The sequence below is a fragment of the Cupressus sempervirens genome, chromosome 9 (assembly GCF_028749045.1).
Source record: "Cupressus sempervirens isolate cs-2001-9-10 chromosome 9, ASM2874904v1, whole genome shotgun sequence".
NCBI classification, from domain to species: Eukaryota; Viridiplantae; Streptophyta; class Pinopsida; order Cupressales; family Cupressaceae; genus Cupressus; species Cupressus sempervirens.
The window spans coordinates 659,734,232-659,758,476 of NC_143126.1; the positions used below are offsets into that span (position 1 = coordinate 659,734,232).

The 24,245-nt window shown below is 32.7% G+C and overlaps 1 pseudogene; it reads right to left on the reverse strand.

The window, feature by feature from the left end:
* Positions 1-10,187: 10,187 nt before the first annotated feature.
* Positions 10,188-24,245, reverse strand: part of LOC149540472 (26S proteasome regulatory subunit S10B homolog B-like) — a 131,672-nt pseudogene continuing 117,614 nt past the window's right edge.

Here is a 24,245-nt window from a genome sequence, read left to right on the forward strand (position 1 = left end):
AAGAAAATGCATTAAAGTTATTGTTCATTATTTTCCAAAAAGCCATACATAAGAATCAATTGATTTTAACTAATCATATCATCAATAAATAATTTTTACAATATCTAAACTTAAAAAGTGTGCATGTAAAGTATATAAAATATAAAAAAATGTGAAAGTGAGAAAAACACTTGATATTGGTCCAAAAATGTATCATTAAATCACTAATCAAGAGTAACAATCCAAAAATTGATACAATAGTATTTAGCCTACCACAAGTACTAATAAGGAGGGAGGGTAGAAATAACTATAAAGATAAGATAGAGATTGTTACAGAGAAAGCTAAAAATATAGTTGTCATTAAAATTTCATCAAATGTAATAAATTAGATTAAAACAATTATAACAAAATTATAATCATATTTTAATGCTTTTTTTTGGTAAGTTGTACCTAGGGGGTAATGCCCTTTGTATTACTAGAAAAAAAAGATATTACATAATATGTAAGAGCTATCTCTCCATTTACAAAACTAGTTACAAACAAGCTATGTTATCCATTTCAATGAAAGAGATACCCAATCCCTTTGCCAATAGAGAGAAGCCTTGTTGTTACTTCTGCTAGGAATAGGTATCATTTGCTTGACAAAAGGCCTCAAACTTACTCATATCATACTCCATGACACAAATCTTAAATAGGTTCTAGGCCTTCTTCATTAGTTTCTTCTTACTTTCGGCTTCCAAACAAAATAGGCTCAACATACCTCCACTGAAGATGCTGGTGTCAATCAAATCCAAGGTAATTGTAACCTCCAAATAAATCTCTTCTGTAATCATACTTCGTATCATACCATTTGTAGTCACCAGATGTCCCAATACTTGGATAATGGGCTGAAAAAGATCAAACACCATCTTCCCATTGTGCACGTGGCCTCCTATCTAATGGTCCACACCCAACAAATCGATCATGGTTGCCTTTTCTTGATCATTGGCATGCTTAAAAATTGTGCAAACTTGTTCCTTCATTGTCTTCCACCAATGTGACTTCCTGCATACACCTACATCTAATACCCAAGACACTCGCCATCTATGAGAGGCAAATGGATGAAGACACTTCTCCTTAATAAAGAATTACTGCCACAAATTTAGGCTTGAAATGTTTACAAATATGGTTTGACATGGGATGTACGAGGGTTATGTGACAATCTTCTACCAAGCCATTCGATCTAATTGATCTCTTCTATGAATCCTGAAAAAATATTTTCTCAATTTGAAAGTGGAAGAGAAAGGTCCTAAACTCATGAGAAACTCCACTTCAAGTAGGCAAAGTGCCACCTTCTGTCACTATCCAATGCCTTTATTCATGAATGACCGAATGTCCTTTGAAAGAATCTCCTTCAAATACAGCAGCTTGTGTTCACCATACTCAAATCCCATCACTTCATTGTAATCAATCCCCTAATTTGCTAGTAGATCTACCGCCCTATTACCTTCTCAATAAACATGTTGAAGTTGAAATTCTCCCATTGACCTCAGATGTCTTGAGATTTGTGGGATCCAATCTTCCAATCTCCATGATTGAAAATCCCTCTTTGCTAATTTTTTGTTGACGACCTTTGAATCTCCCTTAATGACCAAGTTGAATATTCTATTTTATGCACACCATCTAAGACTAGTTTCCAACATAGAGATCTTTGCAACATTATTTGAAGTGCTGCCAATGGGACTTGCAATTGCTTTAATGAACCACCCTTCTTCATTTCAAATGATTACACCAATCCTACTTCTACCCAAATTACCTCTACTAGCCCTATCAAAATTTAATTTCAACCACCCCTATTGAGGAGGTTGCCAAGTAACCAAATTTCTGATAGCCTTCTTATCTCTCATGAGGTGATCCCCTCTGGATTTTAATGACCATAAAACTTCCATATCATGATCCTATTTAGAATGGTAGCTATATGTAGTGAGCCCCAAATTGATTTTTTAATACACAATGTATTTAAAATGTGTATCTCTTTTAATGTTGCTCTTAATATCTAAGTCCTTATTTTATTAATAAATTTGTCTAATATAACATATAAATGTAAATAAGTAGCAAAATATATGAAATTAGTATATATTAATGCTCAAACACTAAACACTATTATTTCCAAACATATCTATGTTACCCAACATATAAAACACTAACTCATGTTATTAATAAATGAAACTACTACCAATCGACAACTCCAAGGATGGTGTCCACATAAGCAATGCATATATATATCGAACACATAAGAAATAGGAGGGGGAAAAGATGATACTGTATATTGATGCATGAATCCACACACTCACAAACAACCAATGAAGTAAAATAAGAAGTGTGAATGACCAACCATCAGGTGTTCATTTCATCTAAGAAGGTGCTAGACATATGGTGGTCACGAAGTTATCAAAAAATTGATGGTCAATAAGAAAGAACAAAGGTTTACTTCAACATGTGGAGGACCATGTCAATGTGGGGTCAAATGGGGTTTTGGACCAAAAAGGGTCGAGACATATATACCTTCACTTTATAACCATGCCCACATAGAAGGATAGGTGGACCATCAAAGGAAGGGGAAAGATTATAATTGCTACCATTGATACCCCTCAAGTCATCCATCACATCATTATAAATACATATTTGTAGCGAAGGAAGTGGTACAGTCTATGATAGAGATAAGTATAGGAAGATTATAAAGGAGGTTGCATTTCAAAGCAATCGAAGCCTAAACTCCCCAAGGTAAGTCAAGGATATATTAAGTTGTCTGAATATTATTATTAGATGGTATACATTAATTTAATGTGGCATATCTTTAAATCAAAATATATGCATATACAAAATCCATATATATATGCAATTACTATATGACATCAAATATATGGGGATTATATATTTTCTAAACAATTATTTATGGAATTAGATCATAATAGAGTAAAAGAATATAATTATTAAGCATATGATCCAAGCATGTCTTGGTGGAGGGCATTCATTATGAATGTCATGAAAGGATCCAAGGTTATTGCTTCACGTATTTTGTATCAGAGATGGGTTCATTCCCATTTGGCAATTATGATGAAGTAAATGGCAAGCTCCATGTGTCAATATCAGAGATATGTATTACTACTTGTTTGGCTAGCATGACAGAGATGATGGTAAAGTGTTGGTATCAAAAATGGGTGAAATACCTATTTGGCTAAGAACACTACTTAATGGATACAACCTTTTTAATGTTGGTATGCAAGAATTATCTCCATCTGACCAACATGCTTGAGGAAGTACAATGGAAGGAATATTGTAATGGTGTCAACATATGCATGTGTGAACCTTAAAGGGTGCACTCTAGAAAAGAGGGTTGAATAACTAAGGGTTAGGTAACCCAATCTAGAGACGTATTTAAGGTTGGGTGACGATAGAGGGTAGAATAGTAAGATATATTTTTAATATTGTATAAATTCTAGCATGGGTTTTGCAGGTATTAATGTCCTAGTTAGTGGGGAAATTATACTATACTTCAGCCCTTGGGTCCTGATGTTAACAACTTCTTCAATGGCTTCTTTAATCTTTTCCTACAAAACTTCAACTCCCATCTATTTCTCTTCAAAAATCCTATGATTTCTCTCCTTCTAGATATGCCATACTAGCATAGATGGACTTACTATCTAAAGAATTCCCCATTTGGAAAATCTCCTATCCAATAGCCACGAAAACAAAAAAAATCTCTAAACAATTCATTCCTGACTACATTCCAATTCAATCTACCTATTAACCACTCCCAACATTGTTGCGCAAAAGGACACCAAAGGAGGAGATGGTCCACCATCTCCTCATATTTTTTACACAAAATGTACCAGCTCGATCCCTCAATACCAATACTCTTAGAATGATTGCCTGTGAGAATCCTACCACGAAGAGCAATCCATAGAAATATTGCTACTTTTGGAAGCAACCATTTTCCCCAACAAAGAATCAAAGACCACTCAACATCTCTAGTTTTGAACCTCTACAACTCATAACTAAGATTGACCTTATAATTCCTTGATTTAGATGCACTCCATAATAGTTGATCTTTAGGATCTGAGGGAATCATAATTCTAATTGAAAGGAGATCATATAATTTCCTTTGATACTCTAGGGAGCTTGATCCTGCTGATTTCCAACTTATCGAACAATAATTCTCATGACTACTAAAATAATCATCTAATTTGCCCCCACCACTACTTTTTTTTTAGTCACCCAATTAATATCCTTGAATTAATTGATTAGCAGAGGATCTTCATTCCAAGAATCATGCCAAAGCTTTTCTCTACACCTATTTCCTATTTTTCATGTAAGATGTTTAGTTATGAGATTTCGACTATTTAAAGGAAATGCCACATATGAGATCCTTTGTTCGCATTGGCCACTATAAGAATTATGTTGGGGTTAGAAGAGTCCAAGTATTTAGCTAAAACAACTTTACACCATGGTTTCTTTGGATATTTGTACATCTTCCATGCCAACTTAGCTGCAAAAGCATGATTCTATAGTCCAACATCTTTCTCATACCAATACTGCATGTTTTTTTGATTTGCAAGCCATGTCCCAACTTATTAGGGGGTCTTTTTTACTTCCTTTGATCCTTCCCACAAGATGTTTTTTAATGAACCATCAATGGTTGTTGTTGCTTTGTTAGTCATTCGATAGACTGACATGTAGTATATAGGAATGGCTGATAGCATCGTTTTTATCATTTGGATTCTACCTACCTAAGATAACAACTGATTTTTCCACCCTAGAGCCTTTTGTTGACATCTATTTGATTTATCCTCTCATATCTTGCGGTCAAACCTACTTGCAAACAGAGGGTCCCCCAAATATACAACAGGGAATTCACCTATTACGAATCCCAATATATTAATAATATTATTCTGTAGGCTCCTGCTGGAATTGAGAAAATAAATCTTGGACTTCAACATGTTTATGCATTGTCCTGAACCCCTCTCATAACTATCCAACACCTCCCTAATGACCAACAATTCCCTAACTGAAGCCTCCCCAAAAAGCATAGTATCATCAATAAATTGTGAGTGTGAAATCAGTTCAGAAAAATCATGGATAAGACTCTCTCCCCACCAAACCATATTTTTTGTTTTCTAATGTTCCTACCAAGAAATTTTATAATCAAAACAAAAAGGAATGGAGATAGAGGATCACCTTGCCTCAATCCATTGGTTTCTTGAAAAAAACCACAAAGAGAACCATTGACTAGAATCGAGAAGTGGACAGAGGATAAATGGTGGATGATACATCTAATCTACTCTTGACAAAAGTCGAATCTAGAAAAAACTTCACATATAAAAGACCATCTTACTTTATCATATGCTTTATTAATATCTAATTTGGTAATCATACCTGGATTCTTGCCTAACTTCATAGAATGAATAACTTCCCTTGCCATTAGAATATTGTTTGAAATTTCATGCCTAGGGATAAAACCATGTTGTTCAGCCAAAATATACCTGTCGAGTTTTATCATCAATCTATTAACCATTGCCTTAAAGATGATTTTGTAGATAGAATTGTAGAGTTCTTAGGAATCAAGACGATGACCATATTGTTGATGTCTCTAACAAATATCCCCTTCTTCCTAAAATCCTCCACCATTTTTAACATGTCTTCCCCCATAAAAATCCAGTGTTTTTGAAATTTTTTTGAAGGAAAATTATCTGGGCCTAGCATCTTATCTAGTAGATTGTCAAAGGTGGATTTTTTAACCTCCAGAATGGAAAAGGAATGCATCAAATCCAAATTTTTCTCTTCCAAAACCACTTTCAGAATCACATCAAGCAAATGTTGAGGGTCCGAAAAAATAGAGTCAAGAGATTCCTCTAATAGAGATTTAAAATGATCAACTGCTTCCTTTGTTATTACGCATTCATCCTCTAACCAAACTCCATGGTCCTTTTGAATACAACTGATCCTACTGTTGGCTCTCCTCGATTTAACTGAAGCATGACAAAACTTTGTATTCAGATTGCCAATACAAATCTAGTTATCTCTGGACTTATCCCTCCAAAATGCCTCCTCTTTATGTAGGATTTCTGCTAGATCATTTTTCAACCTTTTTTCTTGTAGGAAATCTTCGTTAGTCATATCATCCGCTATGACGTGGTTGTTAAGCACATCCAATTCTAATTCAATCCTTATTTTCTCCATGAATATGTTTTTGAATGAATCCTTATTCCATCTTTTAATATATATTTTTAGCATTTTCAATCTTTGAGAGAAGTAATAACTCGGTGTCCCAATAAAAATATTACTCTTCTACCACCATGACTACAAATTTGGCAAAAAATCCTTATCTCTCCACCACATGTTTTGAAATCTAAAGCTTCCTTTACCACTTTGAGGAGATTCTTTAATAGAATTTTGAGCTAGGAAATGGTCTGACAGAGAGAATGGAAGAATACAAGAACCCATTTTAAAAGAAGATTTAACCCAAAAAGAACCAACTAGAAATCTATCCAATATCTCCATGATTCTAGTGAATTTCTCCCTATGGTTAGTCCATATGAATTTACCATTTGTTGTGACTACATAAAATAAATTATTTTGATGCACCAACATGCTAACATCCTGCATGATTTGAGAATACATCCTTAAACTCCCAGACTTATCCTCTTGATCTAGTAAGGCATTACTATCCCCTACTATAATCACCTTGCTGTTATCAATCAAGGACAACATCTTTGAAATCTCTATCTAAACCTTAAGCTTTTCATTAGATTTTGTGGGGCCATAGACATTAAAAAAGGGGAAGTCCAAGTTATTATTTTGACAGATTCCAAAGATCCAATGGGAAGATCTTTCTAATTTTGAGACATTTATGAGATTTAGATTCCACATTATATCCAAACCTCTCAAAGCCCCAACCGCTTCCTAAAAAAACCTTCCCACTTATGACAAAACGACAAGAAACTAAGAGCTTAATCAAGATTGATTTTTGCCTCTTATAAGAAAACCAAATCCCCTTCCATTTTATTTAACTCTCATTTTACCAAGAGTTTATTGTCAAGGGCCGATAATCCCCTGACATTCCATGTAGATATTTTAATTTCTCACCAATGGAGCATCCTACTCGCTTGGCTTTCCTTAAATAATAAAAAACATTGATGATCTGTATCTCATTAGCCCTCTCTTCTCTTTTCTACATGTTAGAACTCCTTCCCCTACCACCTTTGGTTTTACCAAGAAGAACATTGGCTGATTGACTCACATTTCTTGGATCAACATTTTCTAATTCCCCCAAAGCAAAGAAACTGCCATTAGATACTCGATCATAATCCACTTCGTATCTGATTGCATATGGGTTTGTACAGGCTTCTTCTCCACATATGGCTTTCTCCTATCCACTAGATTTTCTTTCAATATAGAACATTTCCCCTCTTCCAAAATTGAATTTTTCTTTGGAGATACTATCTTTTATTTCACAAAAATAGTTTTTGTAACCATTTTCTTGGGAACCCAAACCTTGTTTGGTTTGTCCTTAGGTCAATGATTACCCACAAGGAGATTATTGCCCTCTTTTGTGTGTCAAAATTAGGCAATTCAATTTCTACTTTTTGCTTCCAAATTCCACTCCCTAATTTGAGATTGATAGTTGATGGGATTCTCTTGACTACTGCAATCTTAATCCTTGCATAGAGATATGAATCGTTATTGACGATCTCTTCATCCACTTCCAACAGAGTACCCATTGAATGTCCAATATGCTCTAAACACTCATCCCCCAATACTCAATAGGAAGATTATACAACCATATTCAAATCGGTTCCTTGTATACTGCTAATGAGATCATATCAAAATTCATTTGTTATGCTTGCAAATATAAAGGGGAATAATTGTAGACCCAATTTTTTTGCCCCAGGATTTTATTTTTGATTGAATCTTCTCAAAAAAAAAAATGAAGAAACCTAATGGAATGAATTTCAGAACATTGTCTTCACACCAATACTTAGAGAACCATTCTTTGATTTGAAATCTATTAAACCTCAGACCAATAAATCTACCAATAACTGCCATCTTCCTCCATAGATCAATATCCAACTTGATCACTTCAGAAACTTCAATGTCAATTAAATCCCCTATCTCCACCATTTGATTCGCTAATTTCTTCCAAAAAACACTCCTCCCCCCTTTGAATCCTTAATCTTGGCCTCCATTCCTACATTGCTCAAGAATTTTTCTCCACCACCGCATCTCTTCCACATATTTTAATGTTTCTATTTGTGATGCTAAATATTTAATTTTAATATTTTTAAATTATATAACAAAGTACGAGAACTCTTTGGTTAAATATAATAACTCTTAACCTTTTCTTTATAATTAAAATTAAGAATTTATAAAAGTTAAAAAACTTATTAACTTTTTTAACTCTTAAAATAAAACAACTTTATCATTCTATTATATTTTTTTATGGAGGTTCAACATTTCGCCTAGCCTCTTTGGTTAAGAATCAAGGACTGAGGGGTATCCATTCTACCAAATTCACTCGAGGCACAATTCTATTAGAATTAAGTTAAATATGTAAAATAAAATCATTTAATAAACCAAACAAGCTCATTGAATTTAGACTACTTTACAAGATTCTATATTTTAATTAATGTATAATTTTTTAAATATACTTAATTATGATGTTTCATTTTACAATAAAAAATATATGTGTTAATAAATATTTAATAAATAATTATAATAATTAAAAATACATAAATATATTATATAGATTTAAATATTTATAAATTAAATTTATTTTATGTATAATTATTTTTAAAAATAAGAAATACATTAAATCGTATCATAAAATCAAAATAACAAATATTATATATACTATATTGTATTTAAATGTTGATGTTTAATTTTATTATGGACATATGCAAACAATTTAAAATTCATAATATAATAGAGCAAGATGCAGGAATGTTGAGGCTTAAGGTTTAACGACTGGAAAGATGGAAGATACAGAGATAGTGGAGGGAAAAATCAGTAGCAGGGTAGATTCAATCCCTTTCAAAGGCATGAGGGTTTTACCTACTGGGGCCAAAGAAATGACAGATGGGAGGTAGGTAGGGATGACAGAGGACTCAATGGAGAAAAGTTGGGAAACATGATGAAAGGGCCAGACAAGATGGGACTGGGAGGATTAGAAACATTGGAAACAATGGTCACCCAATGCAATATTTTACTTCTTATAACTTGGGGCGAAAAGTGGATTTTAGCAAGATTTCTTAACGCATGCGGAGACTACAAGCAGTGGAAAACTAGGAACAATAGAGGATTAAGGAACCATAGTAGGAAAGATGTACACACTAGTACATTTGGGCCCAAATTGTGATGGCAGCCTCTCATAATTACAACAACCAACTATCGCTTGATCGATAATAGTACAAATTGGCTTCATCGAACAGGCATCAAACTTTTGTTGTCCCAAGTTGTGACAACAAGCTAGTCCTTCACAATTGGTACACCTAAATCTATCACAAATTGGAAAAAAGAGAGGTGAAGAGTACCTCTTCATGCCATCATAATTTGGATGACCTACTATCGCAATTATGATGACTGACATTTTTAGTTTGTTGTCTCACTTGTGATAGAGTTGTTGTAGGTCCAATGGGCATCCATCTGATTAGATTTTGCAATGACAACAACATGCCACGACAATGTTGTTTTAGTGTTGGTCATCCAATAGATGTTACTATAGTAGGTGCGACTGTGTGCGATGACAAAGTTGTGAGAGTGACAAATTTTCGTCAGGCAAGACATCGCAATTGTGATAGCTCACTACATTATCAAAAAAATTTGGTAGTTCTCATATTCTATTGTTAGTTCCTTCCATGGCAGAGAACTCTAGAGGCATAGGCATCCAGACACACCCTAATCTCATTCTGACCCGTGGGCTAGAGGACAAGCCTTGAATCAACATTCTAATATCTTTTGAAGCAGGAGTGAAGTCATTGAAACAATATAGATCATATCGGAGTTTCAAACAATGCCTAACAAGATTACATCAAAAATTTAAGAGAAAAGTGTAACTTAAGTCTTAGGCAAAATAAGGATCGCGCTAGTGCAATGATCACATCATTTGGATCACATTGTCTACCACTTCAACATACAAGATTTCTCAAATAAGGACAAACATAAATTTTGTATTATTGTCTTGAATTAAACAATAAATATTTAATACATAGATCAACTCTTGAACAACATGAATCTAGTTTCTTTGCTTTGTTCAACTTGTGAACAACTTGAATGACAAATCCAAGTTATAGGCCAGAGAGCATAAGAAACTCCAATTTTATAAAATGCTAAACAAAAAGGGAAAGAAAATTCACCTTCACAAAATCTTCCTAGATTATGTAATCACACTCTGCACGAATGACTACCATACCAACTTTTGTAAAAATGTTACAAAAATTTGCTCCATTGAAGCCCTAATCAAAGTTGAAATAATCTCAATTATATAGTAATTAATCAAACTATAATTACCAACTCCAAAACATACCAGTGTAGTATAGGATAAAAAATCAAGTATTTTGGATAAATCTCAAATTATTAAAGAAACATAACAAGACCTCATCAAGCTTTACAATAGCTTTATAATCTATGTCTCAGTGTTTTGAAATCCCTACAACATGTATTTTTCAGTACTTCCATTCTTGCTTGTTCACTTGCAAGTGGAATCTCAATCTTTCTATCCAAACAACCAAGTCTAAGTAGGGTTGGGTCTAGAACATCTGGACGATTTATTGCCATGATCATTTTACCTACATTTAATGTTGAGATTAACAAGATTTTAAGGTCATAATGAAAAATACACTACCTTGAAGAATCTTAAATAAGCTAGATAACATAGTTTCTTGATTAATGCAATTGATTGACAATTACAACAACTTGAGCACCTTAAAACACAATATCTTTCCTAATTGATCAAAACCATCTAGTTGGTTAAGCAATTCCATTAAAGTTCTTTGAATTTCTCAATCAACACTTGTCCCTTCACTAAAATGACATCCATTGATTGCATCAATTCCATCCATAAATATGATGCATGGTTGCAACAAAGCCCCACTATAACATTAAGTATTTCATTTATATGAATCAGAATACTTGTTCGTAAATTGCAATGTAATTATTAAGAGGAATAGGGTTGCAGGCATATAGAGAAATACTAATTAGTGTCAATACCTTCAAATTCTTAGATGTAATGAGCTAATAATTCAACGTAAATAATGTTTTGAAAAAAAAACTATTATTATATTTAAACAAAATATTAGCATTTTTAATTATACTAACAAACACCAAAAATTAGTTGTTTGATGTTCAAATGAATAAGAAGTCATACACAATGATCCCATGCATAACCAAACATTTCCCTAATCAACCTTGCACTTTACCAACATATTTATCTATTATAGCACTTGAAACCATCTAAAAAATAGTATTACAAAAAGAAGGCATAAATCAAACATCAAGTACAAGAAATAAGAAAGTTGGATTGCATAAAAGTGAGATGGATTAAAAAAAAAAAAAAAAAAACCTAAGCTACAACCTTAAGGAAATTGGCATCAATGTTACTAATAATAGCTCTTGGTAATAGTGTCTTTCCCATTCCAAGAGGGCCATATAGAAGTAATCCTTGAAATTGGAGAAAAATGAATCAACCTCTATGAAAGAATTCAAACAAGAATAAATAAAACAAGGAAGTTTAACTTTACATAAACAAGTAATTACCATGATTAATTTGCACCCACACAAATTTTACCTTAGGAGGTTTGATTCCAACCTTAAGAAAGAGTTCATGATTCATTAAAGGAAGAGAAATATACTCTCTCAACTCCCTAATTTGATCTACTAACTCTCCTACTATTGAGTAGCTCACATTGCAAGGATCCTCATGTAGCATATTATAAACAATAGGGTCCACCTACATCCAATATACACAAACAAAATTATTAGTCTTTTTTCCAAAAAATCCCTTCAAATATTCTGATATAATTTGTGCTTATTAATAGCTTGTCGATGTGAGATTCTAATGCTAGGTACCTCATGAGGAAGAGCCCTCATTATTGTAAGTGTTGTCATGTCAAGAAAAACAAGTGTACTTGCAGTGAGCTTATCTTTATCTACGTTATTCTGACACCAAACAACATATCTTGGCCCATTGCTAGCTTTCACAATTACTATTCAAAGAAAAATTTGTAATACTAAAATTAGAAAAACTAATTTACTTTAATAGTACAAGCATGAACAATTAAATATTAATTTGTTCAAAATTAAACATCCTCTAGAGATAGAATCATTTGTTCATAGGTGATACATATGTTGGAATTTACAAATGAGAAGATTACTTCTGGAGGGTGGGGGTGAATCAGAAGTAATACACTTTAACCATAAAAACTTTTAACTAAATATAAATTGCATGCATGTAATCATATTAGATAAAATAAAGACATGCATCAAGACACATAATACCAAATTTTTATCACCCAGAAACCCTCCATAAATGAGAAGGTAAAACTGGGGTGGGGATGATACCCACAAATTATCATGAAGCAATATTGTTTGACCACTTCTGATGGTCTACCCTATTAGAGGCCTACCCTATTAAAGGTTTTACACTTTGTCAATAGTGACCTGTTCAAATGATTTTACAAACACTTACTTGAAGTGCTACCCTGTAAAATGATTTATCACCTTGTTAAAGGTTTTACAACATAGCTGTTAAGCTAACCTGTCAATATAGGATTTTCCTTCCTAATACAATTGCTAGAAAGTATTAGGTTGAATAAACCTGATAGCTTACAATCCTTGATTGCTGATTTTAGGCTCTTGGTTTGCTTACTTTGATTTGATCCTTTGTGATCTAATGTCTATGTGTAACCCTTGCTCTATTCTGATCAACTATAATCTGCAATGCTGATCAAATCTCTAAGTCTTGATACCCCTGCTATTGCTCTGTTCTACAATTTTGCTCACTTCAACTTTTCATCAACTCAACAACATTAAATCATGGGGTTTTTACCTTCTTATAAAGGCTTTGAAGACTTAGGATTAGGTATAAATCCACGAGCTTATTTCCGTGCTCAAATCCTTACACTTTTCCTATTGGTTGCATGCATTCTCCATTTTTCTTATCTGTTGCATGCAAATTGCATAGGTAATGCAAAATATTTGATCTTATCTTTTAGAGTCCTTCGTGATTCATCCTAAAATGGTTTACATCTGAGTTTGTGAAGGCACAAACTCATATGCTAATTCTGTGTTACTTGACACATACTCATTGCTGATGCTCAGCACATATAGGATTCTGGCTTGCTCGGCATACAGAGTAATTCTATCTGGCTCGACATCAATTGTGACTCAGCACATATAGATCACTCGACACCTAAAGTCACTTAGCACATGTATCATGCTTGGCACGTGAAGTTCACTTGGCACCTACTAGATTTCTAACTCGACACATACTATAGCTCAACATATATAATGTACTCGGCTTCAATATGAAAATTGGTTAAGTGTGTTGACACTCAATTGTCAAAACCAATTTAAGACCAACAACATATAATAGAACGACATTGAAATAAAGTATGATCCTACCACATCCACATTCCCCTATTGCAAAAATCCAAGAAATGTAAGAATGTTTGAAGGGGATTTTTGAAGTACCCTAAAAATTATGGGAACAATATTTCAAAATGGAAATAACAAGGATCAAGGATAGGAGCAAGAGATGAGGATGCATCAAAATGGGGGATAATGAACCTGGAAAATAAATATGAGCATATTTATTAAATTATATATTTTCATCACCTTTCAAACTACATTTATGCATTTGATTGCATGTTGAACATGTAAATATCATCTACAAGAATGTATGATATTGATGCAAAGTAATAAAGAAAAAACTATCTAATAGTCCTTGAATAATTTTCCAACTATAGCCATGCCAAAACATGTCATTTTTACAATATTATATCAATTATTCACCTTTCCAACAATATTTTGCATTTGATTGAATGCCAAATATTTAAATATCATGGATATTGAATGTGTGATATTAATATTAAGAAATCAAGGAAAAACTATCTAGTGGACCTTGATTACTTTTCTAATTGTACCCATGTTAAAACATGTCATACTTACTATACTATATCATCCTGTCACCTTTCCAAAACTATTTGAACAATTGATTGCACATCAAATATGTAAATGTCAGGACTATTGAGACAAAAAATGACAATCGATTAAAAACTATGTAATGGTGATTGACCAATTTTATGATTCTAACCATGTATAACAACAAACCAAGTACAAATATAAGGAAACTATTAAGTAATCAACTAGTTCTAGTATGTTTGTCTATGAACTTTGTCACCTTCAAAGGAAGATAGACCACCCATACACAACAGTACATAAAATAAAATAAGAGATTAAGCATATAACTATATATTGCTCTATTATGGGGAAAAAAATGTGTATATACAGGACGTAATTACACTTTAGTTGTTATTTGGAAGTGATAATAAATAGAAAAGGTTACATGGAAAAGCTACAAAATTAAAAATTTCCCTATAATATTATCAACATATCACCACACTCAAAATAAATAATGAGAATAGTTCATGAGAACACTATGAAACAATAGAATGCACAAGCACATGAATTATGATGTATTCATATACCTTGGAAGATTTGTTTTACCCTTTAAGTCTACTATCTCCCAACATATCAAGTCAACTTGTATGACAAGATTCATTTTATTTTATTTTTTTTAAATCATGAATCAATGTATACTTTAGAATGATCTAATATCATTTGTTTCCATTATTCAAATTCTCCTTCATGTCTCCCAATTTACAAAAAAAGTTATCAAATGCAATCATTTAATAAGAAAATGGAAAGCATAACAATAAGAGGAGGAAGTCCTAGTGACTCACACATTTTTTCATCCTAGTGTCATAATTACAATGCAAGACAAGACATGAGAAATTGCTAATACAAAAATGAAGATATGTAGTTGATGGAGTCCATCTTGTAATATAAGAGGAACCTTCCCCTGTATCAAAATAAGAAAGGAAAAGATCATTTAATTTTCTTTCCATTAGAAAAATAGCTCCATTCAATCTGAATATACAAGAAAAAAATTCTACCTTTGAAGCGTAATGACCAATTGCAACCTCATTCATTTCCAAGCTCTGCCTTAATGGTGTTTTATGGGAAGCTATGAACATGAGCTTTATATACATTGAAAACATTTTAGTCTCCTCAACACTATTATCAATTCTACAAGCAATTCAAAAGAAATCAAGCTAAATACTTTAATTTTTTTATTTACATAGAATCATGCTTTCTAATATATTTCTCTTATTTATATGATGAATCGTAGAATGTGATCCAAGATGCTGATGTAAAAATAACAACACAATCAAACATGATTGCAGATAAATAGAAAGAATAAAATACCTTAGAGAGGAATAATTTGAGGCAATCCCATAGAAAGACATTCTTTTGAATACTTCATACACTGCAACTAAATTTTATATATCAATGAGTTTGACTATAGCGTCCTTCTATATTTCCTGAAACCAAGAGATTCACACAGTCAATTATCATGAAATCATAGGTTACTATTGAGCTTCAACTGGTTTTGAGAATAGTTTAATATTCTCTACTAACTAGGGCCAACCATGTGAAGGTGGAAGCTCATTTGGACACCCCCCACCGCCCCCCCCCCCAACCAACTTCCTAACATCTAAATTCCCCATTAACATCTAAAATTCATTCATTCTATAAATAAAATGTAATATTCATGAATTATCACATGATAACATTTTTTAACACATAAGTTTCATTAGAACATTCATGTTAACATTAAAACATAAGATTCATTAGAATGTTCACATGAACATTCAATACAACATAAATAAAACATCTAGACATAAATATCAGTCCTTATCAAATAAGTTACATATGTTCACATGAATATTGTTGTAGGTGCATATCCATGTTGTCATTGATATTTCTTCTCACTCGTGGATGTGCACTCACTATCCTTTGCAAATGTGGGTCCTCTGCAATAACAAATAAAAGGGTTAAATTTTAAAAAGTTGAGTTTTTAAAGATTTTAAATAACATTGTAGTACTCTTTACCTTGTCCAACTACATCATCTTTCCCATTAACTTGGACCTCAACACACTCATTACGAACAACTCTGCATCCCCTAAAACTACAATACAAGATGCTATTCTTCATCCATCTCATCATTAGGATCATTGTCTTTGTTGACATCATTACCACCACTATCCTAGTCATCATCATCACCATCCCCATCATCATCCTGATTAGTAAAAACATCATTTGCATCAAGAGAATCATTGAGTAACTCTTGATCGTGATCCACTTCTTCCTTTTCCTCAAGTATCTTCTTCTTCCATTGCATTATACTTTATTGTCCTTCCCCTTGGATCATGTCTAACAGAAAATGACCAAATCAATTTATGTGGGCCCTTTGAGTAAAATACCTGGTCACATTGGCTTGGAAGAACATAGGGCTCATCCCTAACTGGCTCAAACAACCTTGTATTAATCATTGAAAATCCATTCTCATGCTTAATAACAATTATATTAGGATCATTTTGATTGAATCATAGTCTTTACCATTTGACAAAAAAGAGAACTAATTTAAAGGTATTAACATTCAAGCTTACCAACCAAAATGCCATAGTATCAATTTTGAGATTCTCGAGGATTTATGTCATTTCTAGATGAAATATTGGTCACCTAGAAGGCTGTACTTATCCCAAAATCAAAAAGTTCTCTTCGTGTCATCTAAATATTTGATGTAAAATTTATAACCATTGCATAACATATATTTGTGGTGTTTGACCTATAATAATGTCAAACATGTATAAATTATTGCATCACGAGTCCAAAAACATACAATTTGCTAAATCTATTTCCTTTTATGTAACATTAGGATCTCTGTTACAATGAGCCTTTTTAATCAATGAAGACAAAAATTCCCATTTTAATCTATGACTGGAATGTTGACATCATTCAATCCATATCGTCATCCAAGCTTTGATTATTTGCAATAAAAAAATGTATTGCATCCCATTCTTTAGCAATTGTACAAAAGTAAATAGATGACCTACAACAAATTTATTTTGAAGATTAAGAATTAATTAACTATAATAATATCTCATAACTTATTACCTTTCACTTTCCTAAATCTATAATTCCCCACCAAATGCTCCCCTTCAAATGTTTTAATGGAGTCAAGATCCCAAATGCAATCAATATGGGTCTTTGCTCCATGATTAGGAAGATATTGAGTAACATACACCATCATCAGGTATGTCATATATCCCTCAATCATAAAACCCTCAGGATGTGCTCTTTGTCAAACCAAACCCTTCAAAAATTTCAAGTGTCTCTCAACCATCCACATTGACCTAGTGTACAAGTCCACACAATCCAATCTCCTCAACTAGGCATATGAGGTAGTGTTCTTGTACATTGAAAAAAGTTGAAGGTAAATACTTTTTCATTTCACATGTTAGTAGATGTATTCTTTTCTTCCAATATTTTATATCTTCTTTATAGATTTCTTTAGATGACAACCACCTACAAGGGATTCAAGACACAAAAACATATAAATATGAGACTTTACAATATATTACTTGTTTGATATAGTGAACAAATATCATGTCTTACCTCACGTATTTTCCAAGATCATATATCACATGTTTGATATTATTGTTGAAGTTGTTTGCAAGCAATAGAGGTAGTACATAATGCAACAATTATCAACTGATCATTTCATTATTTTCTAACATAATACAATGAAAATTGAACGTAGTTTCACAAATATATTATAAATACAAAAGACAGTGACTTACCTTGATGAAGGTATGCCAATCATGCATTTTCAGCCCTAGGCCAAATTCCCTTTTTGTTGATATGAGATTTCTTAAATTCATAGAAAATCCTCTAAGAAATCATTTTTTTTGTATGACTTCTTTTATGGCATTACTTCACTGCTTCATTAATAACCAAGGAAGTGCACTTGCATTAATTTAGTCTCCATTGCTATTTGATTCAATGATATTTTTCATTGCATGATTGGAATCATGAATGTCACTAAAAATTTTGACAAGTTTTTCTTTGTCACACCTTCCATCCAATATTTTCCATAGTGTCTCTATTACATTCTTTCCAATATGCATAGTATCAAACAAATGCACAATTTGTAGCTACCTGTAGTGGGCAACCTACTAAATCCTTTGGGATAACATTTTAATCCCTTTGGAAGGTGCTTAGTATTGATGCCTTGATGACCTCAAATTCTATTATATTCTAACTACCATAGGTGAGGTGTCATTCTTCATGGCTTTGTTGTAGTCTCTTCTTTCCCATTGAAAAGATGTTTTTTGACACTTCGATACTTATGATTTATGTGGAGGAAGTGCCTATTCTCATCAAACACCTACTTTCTTAAACTTTTGGAATAATGAGATTTCATCTTTAGACCACACATTGGACATGCAAAATTTCCCTGTGTTTAAAGACCTACAAGATAACGATACAATTAGATTAAATATGTTCATTTTTGGAATTAGTATTACTGTGTACACCTAGATTTCAGCATAACATACCATAGAAATGTGTCAACCATGGGGAATCATGAATTTTCCACACAAGCATTGCATAGAATTGATTTTTTTTTGTCCAATTGGTCTAGAGATATCATACATAGTGGAACCATTCCATAACACTAGCAACTCATCAATAAGAGGTGCAATATATACATTCATATATTTCACTTGGTACTTACCTAGTTGAATGAACAACATTAGTTAATTATTGTGGTTATTTCACTCCAAGACTTGTCATTAGATGTAGGTAACAATAAAATAATAAAATACCTAGAACAATCATTGTCAACATAATGTGATCCCTCTTTATTGACATCCATGGAGGAAAGTTATTTTTGTTTATCATCTTAAAATGAAATCACTTCCATTTTAAGAGTGTTTAGACCTCTGAGTAAGTGGACTAGGGTCATGTAAAGTATCTTGAATGGGTTTTTGCATGGATCTAGTAGATTTCCCCATCTTTTGCTTCTCTTTCTATTTCCAACCCATTTCTGACAACCTGCTTTGTGAAACTGAGGACTTTGACTTTTGGGTCAAGGATGACCTTTTAGGTTAAGTTTGATGTCAACCCTAACCTACCTAGGTCCAGGATGACCTTGACCTTGACCTAGGGTAGGTTCAATCTTGTCCCTAACCCCAGGTCTCATTTTCACTTTTCAGGAGTTTTGGGATCTAAGGCTTCAAAAAGTTTCTTTTCCTGCTTTCAAGTCAGCTATTTTGGGTTTTGGAATGTTAGACTCTTAAATTACATCTATTCTAGGTCTGTTCCTATGGGTTAAGTCTAAATGGGATTTAATGCTCACATGTTAGCCTTCTCCAGGATTTAGTGCCCTAGATCTCTATATAAGGAAGCCTTCTTCCCTCGTTTTGACATCCACTATAGATTATCCATGATTCATAAATGCATCTAGGACCTATAAGAAAAGTTAGTATCTAATTTTTATGAAGAGCATCTACGATCCATTATCAAGCATCCATTTTCAAATGATCATGTATTCTATCATTCAAGTTCTTCATTGAAGATCAAGGATTGACGCATTCAAGTCTTTAAATGGACTTGGTTCAATCATTCAAGATTCATCATTTAAACCCTAGATCTAGCCATTATGGTGTTGTGATCTTCCTTCAAGATCCTTTGTTCATCTTCAAGATCTATTCATTCTTTTATCAAGGTAGATTCTAAGCATACAATCATAGAGGTTTTGATTTACATTTGTTAATGTTATGTTTCAAGCTTTCAAGTCAATATACTTGTTTATATTTCAAATACAATTGCATATCTATTGAATATCATAGCTTCATTGTTAGATTTATTTCTACTACTTGCTAGCATTCCTTATTTCAATTCCATTACTAAGGTTGATTCCAAACTGGGGTTTGACCAAGGAAAACCCCTCACTCAAACAACAAAACCATTTTTATTGCAGATACAGGTGTGGAACAATGAATTAAAGAGCATATTTGGATAACCTTTTCGTCGAACTTGCAAGATCCATGAATATAAATTTTTCAGAGCAATTTAGGTCAAGATCAACTTTTTGGGGTACAATTGTGCCCCAAGGTAAGATTGTGCCTCAGTATTAAGGTTAAGGTCGACCTCCCTTCAAAAGGACAAATTTTTTTTTGGTTTTCTCTGTCTCGACATTTCTAGTTTAGAAAAAGTTTAAAATTCCCCAAAACTATACATAGACATCATAAATCAACATTTCCATATTCAAGGTTAGTATTTTTCTTTTATCTATTTTAGAATTTAGGCACATACTCCTCAAAATGGAAAGACCATAACACCTCTTTTCTCCCTATTCTCCATGACATGATCCATTTCTGCATCGATCACTTTCTTGTACTTAATCAATTCGGATAATTCCTTTTGGAAATTAGGGTTGAAAAGAAAACCTTATTTTCTTTCTATTCATTTTGGTGAACCTGACATGCTTACCCCTTATCTTTTATAGAATTTGATGCCCTATTGTATTATGTGGTGTTATATTTTATTTCATAATTATTAGGTCTTTTTAGATTTAGTTCACGATCTTACATTTTAAATTCAAAAATACAAAAAAATCTATATATTTAATAAAATACAAAAACATTTCTTGCATTTCAATTGTTACAAAGATGTGTTGGTGTGTGGTTATGTTCCTTATTACCCTTCTCTTATCATCTCTTTACCATAATTATGATGTTTATGAGAGTATCATTCATTTTATTATGTTCATGATCTTTCATTTTATTCTTGGTTGTGCTTTTGTGAATTTAACTAATACTGGTCTTTCTGCATTCAAAACTTTCATTAAAGATTCATGTGGTAGAAATATTTTTCTTTTGGATTATGTGAAGGATTTGGTAGATGATACACCATCTCTTAATGTTATTATTCCTAATCTGATGCCTAGATCTCCATCTGTTCATCCTTGTTCTACTTATGATGGAATTCAAGCTATAGTTCAGGATACAGATGTGCAAGATTTCTTTGATTTATTTTCTCCTCTGATTCATGATGATATTAAAGGAAATGGTACATACACTTATTAAAAACCTATTATTCCATCTTATACAACCTTTAATCATGAACGTGATAAACAATCACCTCCTGTAGAAGTTTTACATGATATGTACACTGCAAGATATAATATAACCACTAAATAATGTCATAAAAGTTTAGGTCTTGGAGTTAATGAGCCTAATATTAAATATCATGTTCATAACCCTCTAAACTAGATTTTCATGGTGTTGATTTTTTGACATCTCAAGTTAAGGAAGGTGATGTTAATCATCATTCTCTTCATAAACTTCTCCCTACACCTAGTTTAGATAACTTTGATATTCATCAAGAGGTGGCTAAACAAGTGTATGTTGAATCAACAAATTCCAAAAAATAAATCATTAAACCTATACTAAAATATTCCTTACCTAGTTACAAATGTCCTTTTCATTATCGTAATATGCACTTACTTGTTGATTATAGATATTTTAAATTGAATGTTCATGAACAAGCTACTTTAGGAAATATATCTCACTCTCATGTAGTTTTAAAATTCCTTCATAATTTTGATATAGGGGATTCCCCTCTTGTTGATATAATATAGATCTCTTCTCCTCTTGTCTCTGGACTGGGGGGCAAGAGGTGTATCTTCATCCAATCTCCTACGATCCATTAGGTCTTTTATTAGGCTTGATTGGTATTCTTTCCTCCTATTTTGATATGGTTTTGCAGTATGCTCTATTCATGGTATCTTTCTACAACATTTTTTTTGGAAAGTTATCCCTTTTCTTCTTTGTTGGGGGCAAGGTTCTTCCTTCTTACTCTTTGTCCAGGGAACTGCTTTCCTTAGCTTAGTGGTACTTATTTATATTGCAATATTATTTCTTCATACTGATAGATGTTTTGACTATGGATAATCTTTTTTATAAGAGATGTTGTTGTCCTAGGTCATCACCTCTTTCTTATGTTGCAAATTATATTCTTTATAAACTCTTACCCTTGCTTTGATGTTAGGGTTGTTTTTCTTATTCTAAATATTCATTTTCCTCTTCCTTGGATGGGGCTTGATGATTGAATATATGTTCCCATTTAATTTGAAAGCTAATATTTTATCTAAAAGAACTCCTTAGTGGTGGGGATCTTGTTAATAAGAACTCTTTCTCTGAGGATCCTTTTTCCATAAGTGACATGTCCTTTTCATGATTATCTATACTCTTGAATGTAGGGGTCAATATCCCTTGTCAAGAATATGGTGCACATTTTTGTTAATAGGATATCTCCTTACATTATGAAGTAGTTATCCTCTTCTTCTTCCTTATCATGTCTAGTAGACAACCGCAATAAGGAGGGGGGCATCTATAGGGTCTCCCTTGTATTATAGTTTTTATTTATATGCTAAATCTTGGAAGGTAAACCACATAAGTTGCTAAATCCTGAAGAGATACACATTTTTCAATTTTATATATATGCTAAATATTGGAAGGTAATGTACTTAAGTTGCTAAATCTTGAAGAGACACATATTACTAAATCCTCTAAAGGTAATGCACATAAGTTTCTAAATCCTAAAGAAATATGCACTTTTCAAAATTTTCAATATGCTAAATATTTTGAAGGTTACACACATAAGTTGCTAAATCCTGAGAAGACACACATTTCATATTCATAGTGATACAAGATGGTGGATCTATGGATGTTCTAGAAGCCTTCAAAATACACATTTATAATTTCAAGCACAATTTATGGGTGACCTATCAAGTTTGGTCACTTATTTTTCTCTCCCTCTCTTTTGGTGATTCACGGTAAGGTAGGCATCTTACTGGATGAGGTAATCACTTCTTCTTTTCTTTCTTTTCGCTTGCATGATAGTAGGACTAAATCAATAAGCTATGTTATTTATAATGTTTCTCTTTCTTTCATATGTAACCATTTATATTTTTATGACAACTTTACAAAATATGATATTAGTATGAGAAATATTTCTGAGCAAGATTTCTTGTGCTAGTTGATTTGGGTTCATTTAGTACTAACCCTTTCTTCTATGTTGTTTTGGTTTTTGTACCCTCGTGCATGTATGTTGAGTTAGAATCCTTAGCTTGGGGGCTTTTGTCCTTAAGTTTTGTTTTATCTCATTACAAATCCACTGGGATCTCTTCTTTCTTCTCCTTTATCAAGAACTTACATTGAATTCATATACTTGCTAAAGTGGAGGCTAAATGTATCATCTTAAAATAGAAGCACTTCCATGTTAAGTGAGTAAGTGGTTTGGGGTCATGTCAAGTACCTTGAATGGGTTTTTGAACGGATCTGGTAGTTTTCCCCTTGTTTAGGTTCTCTCTCTCTCTCCATTTCTAGCCTATTTATGACAACCTGCTCTATGAAACTAAGGACTTTGACTTCTAGGTCAAGTTTGACATCAACCCTAACCTTGTTTGAGAATGACCTTGAAACTAACCTAGGGCAAGGTCAACCTCGTCCCTGACCCTAGTTCTCATTTTCAAATTTTGGGAGTGTTGGGATCTCGAGCTTCAAAAAGTTTATTTTCTTGCTTCTGAGTCAATTATTTCAGATTTCAGAATGGTAGACTCTTAAATTAAATTTAATCTAGGTCTATTCCTATGGGTTAAGGTTAAATTGGTTCTAATGCTTCCATGTCAGCCTTCTCTCAGAGTTAGTGCCCTAGATCTCTATATAAGGAAGCCTTCTTCCATCATTTTGACATCCACTATCCATTATCCACGATTAATAAGTGCATCCAGGACCTATGAGAAAAGTTAGTATCTACTTTTTATGAAGATCATCTATGATCCATTATCAAGCATCCATTTTTAAGTGATCAAGTATTCTATCATTCAAGCATTCAAGTTCCCCATTAAAGATCAAAGATTGAAGCATTCAAGCCCCTAAAAGGATTTGGTTCAAGCATTCAAGATTCATCATTTAAACCCTATATCAAGCTATTATGGTGGTGTGATCTTCCTTCAAGATCCTTTGTTCATCATCAATATCTATTCATTCTTTTATCAAGGTGGATTATAAGCATACAATCATGGAGGTTTTGATTT